Below are 4,521 nucleotides of genomic sequence, written 5' to 3' on the forward strand. Positions count from 1 at the left end.
GATGGCGATGATGCTCTTTACATATCTGAAAATTATGCTGTCGTGGAATTGTCACGGCAGATGTCCTTAGTGTCAGGACTTAGTCGCGATGCCAACGCATCTATGCGGTAGCTTGATAGGGGTTGATCGGGACGAGAGACACACCACACAAGACAAGGATTTAGACAGCTTCGGGCCCCGGGAAACATCATCCGGTAATAGCCCTACATGCTGTTTGTGGCTAGATCTCATTATGCTCATCGGGGAGACGCCACATAAGCCGGCTCCCCTTTAGTTGTGTCTAGCTTAGAGATTGTTTCTTCTTACTTGTCCCTCTTGGGGAGCCCTGCCCCTCCTTATATAAGTTAGAGGGGCGGGTTACATGTGGAGTCCTAGTAGGACTAGGAAGTCTATCTTTTCTTACAAGTTGAATACAAGTACGGGTCTTGCTTCCTCGTAAAGGAAATATTCGTCATCCCTTTCCTCTTAAGCCGGTCCACCATAACATGAGCCGGCCTTCTGGGCCTTGGGCCTAGTCTTCTATCTGACCCGCCGTTAGGGCCATCCGTGAGTCGCCAGGCTCGTGAGTCGCCACTCCGGCGGGTTACCAATGAAAACGCCAATCCCGGCCGGGTCATACTTCCGGTCGGGTCATACCGCGGGGTATATCCCTGACATTAGCCCCTGGTTTAATTTGGATTTATCCATGTTAAACTGATCCTGTAAAATAAACACAAGAACAAACTTGATAGGTTGTGCTCCGGGTTAAATATTTTCCTGAATCGGCACCTGATCATCTTTAAGTCCTTGTCATTTCCTCCTGGATGCATACTCAAGATCTTATAGCAAATCTCTTTTAACAGATATGTCCAAACCTTGCCAATGCAAAAAATCCAGGCACTTCTTCTAAAAAATCCGGGTTAATAAGCCAGCTTCATAACCAATTGGCTCTAGTAGAGAAATATTATAAGAAATAATCCATTTGAGTCGGCCTTCAATGCTCTGACTTGACAAAAATATTGGTCTTGAAATATTCAATTGATATTCAGCCGACTTAAAGATGTAGATCTTGCCGATTTATGATTGCCAAAATTGACGGGTTATAAATAAATGATGTCAGGTCATGATTGTTGCAAACACCGGGTTAATCTGGTCTACTCCAAACTGAGAATTTGAAGATTTTTTCTCCCTTATATGCATATCACCTGTAGCCCCCAAGTGTCGGGTTGTCATGCTTGCAGCAACCTGGGACTTGCAATTGCCTTATGCTTATGAAAACTTCAACCAGTGTAGCCCCCAAGGGCCGGGTCATTATGCAATAATGAGCAGGGACTTTGTAGATATAACCATGTAAACTTGAACAACAACGTGTAGCCCCCAAGGGCCGGCTTAGTAAGATAATACTGAGCTGGGACTTTGTATATAATTTATTGATAATAACATCATATAATATAATCTCCACCATGGGGCTTGAACCCACGTCCACAAGGTTAAGAGCTTTGTACTCTACCAACTGAATAGTGGACCGTTCAATATAATGGATTAATACTTGTGTACCTTGAATTTTTGACAGGAGCAATTGTAGCCCCCAAGGGTCGGCTCATTACAATGTGATGAGTCGGTTCTTCAATAAGTTGAACAAAAAGTGACTTTACATTAGCCCCCAAGTGCCATGGTGCATGCTGGCAGTGACATGAGACTTGCATATTTGATGTTATCTCAATTTAAATAATGTAGCCCCCATGTGTCGGGTCGTAAGCCTGCAGCGACTCGGGACTATTTCATATATTGTAGAATAAATCATATCCATTGATAAAATAATAGCCATTGCGCAAGCGACTTTGAATACCTCATCTGTTGATAAGTAAATCCAGAGTTTAAATACCCGGTGGCTCTTGGCCGATGGCGATTTAATACGCCTCCATTGTAAGCCGGAATTTTTATAACCCGGCGGCTTATAGCCTTTGAGAAAATCCAGCACGGATGATCATTCTGAAGCATCAATTTTAATGATGAGCTTGGACTTAAGCATTTATATAAGTCATAGTTCTGCAAATCCTGCACAAAGTTTAAACAACATATGCCCTGACGACTTAATGTCAAAAGCCAGGGCGGGTAACCACCCAAATGTAGTCTTATCCTGTGATATTGAATTTGCACTGTCGGTCTATGTGACTTGTGATATTGAATCGTACTGCCGGCTTATGATACCTGTGCAGTAAGGGTGATAACCCAAAACTTAGAAGTCAAACCTTCCAAGTATTAATATTGTCATATGCTGGCGTCTTGTTCGTTGAAAGCCAGGGCGGGTTAATAGAAACCACATATATATGCTTCAGATATGAGCAAAAAGTCTCAAAACCTAAAAGATTGTGTTCAAAAAACTTAATCCAGAAAAAAGAAAATCAAGGCTTCTGATTCGAATACGATCAGTAAACCGTTCCAAAGGGGTTAAGCTAGGATTCGAATACGATCATGTAGCCCCCAGTGGCTTTGGCGTTGCCGATCAAGAGGGTACCGACAGGTATGTTCTCTTTGGTTCGAATACGACCTATGTTTGAACAGGAAGCCCTCAAATGACCTTGAGAGTTGTTTAACGACGCTGATTCGAATACGATCCACGTCGGACCCAAAAGGGGTTGAGCTATGATTCGAATACGATCAAGAAGCCCCCTAGTGAGTTTGGCAGTGTGCCGATCAAAAGGGTACCGACAGCTATGTTCTCTTTGGTTCGAATACGACCTATGTTTGAACAGGAAGCCCCCAAGTGACCATAATAAGATAAGCCGTAAGGCAGGATACCCATGTTTGAACCGCGCATCATGGCAACAAGTTCTCTTTTGGCAACCCTTAATTTGTTTGAGAACTCGAACTTGCGAGAGATTAATTCTTTTTGAACCAGAACTTTAAATCGGATTTGAGAGCTTCAAAGCTTTGTGGGAATTGGTAATCATTTACTGAGTCATGTCATCATAGCCCCCGAATCTCATGGTGACTCGAGGAGTTGTCTTGAGATTCTCCATATTTGACCGTGATGTAAACCGGTATGAGTCATTCAACAGCCCAGTGATATAACTTATTCTGCATTGGAGAACTTGAAAACGAGAGTAATTGCTCTTTTAAAGAAAGCAATATAAAAATATACTGGATGGATTTCACCTGATATGTCAAGCCAAAAATTATCCGCCGCGGTGTTGATGATCACTATGGTGAAGTTAAAACCAATCACAAGCGAGTTGGCCGCGGAAGTAGACAGATGAGTCGGCCGTGGCATTGTAAGCCGGTGCGGACGAGCAAGTTGTCATCTGCGTTGTAAGCTGGTGCGGACGCGTGAACCGGCTGCAAGGGCGGACGGGCGAGTCGACCGACGTGTTGATGCAAACTGGACCGCAACACACATGTCCGCGCAGCTATGCAGCACAGCCGAAGTACATCCGCGGTATAATGGCATGAAACAATTGTCCTGTGTAAAAATGTCACAGGGCAGAGTAATTGTTCTTTGACAGAAAAACAATAAGTGTTTAATAAGATAAATTTAGATAGATATCACCTGATGTTTGTGAATGACAGACGATCTATATGCTGCATCAGAGGTGGCTTAATATAATCTCGGCGGTTCAGGCAGACCAGCAAAACAGCTGCGGCAGCTCAGAAGTAATGGCGGCCGAGAAGGCCGCAAGGATGAGACGACGGCAGAGGCACGAAGCGCCGGGCGGCTCAACAGGGCGGCTCACCACCGCAGGGGCGGCGTCTGACCACAACAAATCCTAGCATCATCACTGTAGCACTGGGTAATTTTTCTGAACGAATAGTCGTGCTCGGATAAACAGGTCTTCACGTGCAGGAACCACATAACCCATCGAGTCCCAGTCTTCATGATGGCCGTGTACAAATATAGTCTTAAGGCAAGCCCAATGCTTTATACAACGCTCATGCAGCTGCGAGCGTTACTTTAAAGTTCCCTTCAGAAGCATTCATACTCTGAACAATAGCTGCGGAAAGACAGCAGCATTCAGCAAGCGCACCGTTGCCGACCCATCACCACCGTCATAGCAAACCGCCGCCATCAGCCGACCCAGAGCAAGAACCAAGCAAGAGTCAGGCACCAGAGTGGGCAGCAGCACCACAAGGGAACTATTGCTATGAGAATTATAAATACAATGCCGATATTGATGAATTTATTGAGAAAGTCTCCGTTGTCCAAGAAGAGACTAATGTTTTGCAAGAACATAAGGACGAAGAAATTGATAAAACTGTGAGCTCATTAGATGAAAAAGATGAGGAGAAGAGTGAAGAACAAAAGGAGGAAGAGCAGATTAGCTACCCGTGCCCACCTTCTTATGAGAGTAACTCTTCAATTCATACATTGTTTAATTTCCCTTTGTTCTTACTGAAGGCTGAATGTTATGATAATTGCTATGATCCCTTAGATTCATTTGAAATATACCTTTTTCATAAACTTGATGCTTGCTATGCTTGTGGCCATTATGCCAATATGAATTATGCTTATGGAGATGAACTTGCTATAGTTCCTATGTTAAA

The sequence above is a fragment of the Aegilops tauschii genome, chromosome 6 (assembly GCF_002575655.3).
Source record: "Aegilops tauschii subsp. strangulata cultivar AL8/78 chromosome 6, Aet v6.0, whole genome shotgun sequence".
Classification (NCBI taxonomy): Eukaryota; Viridiplantae; Streptophyta; class Magnoliopsida; order Poales; family Poaceae; genus Aegilops; species Aegilops tauschii.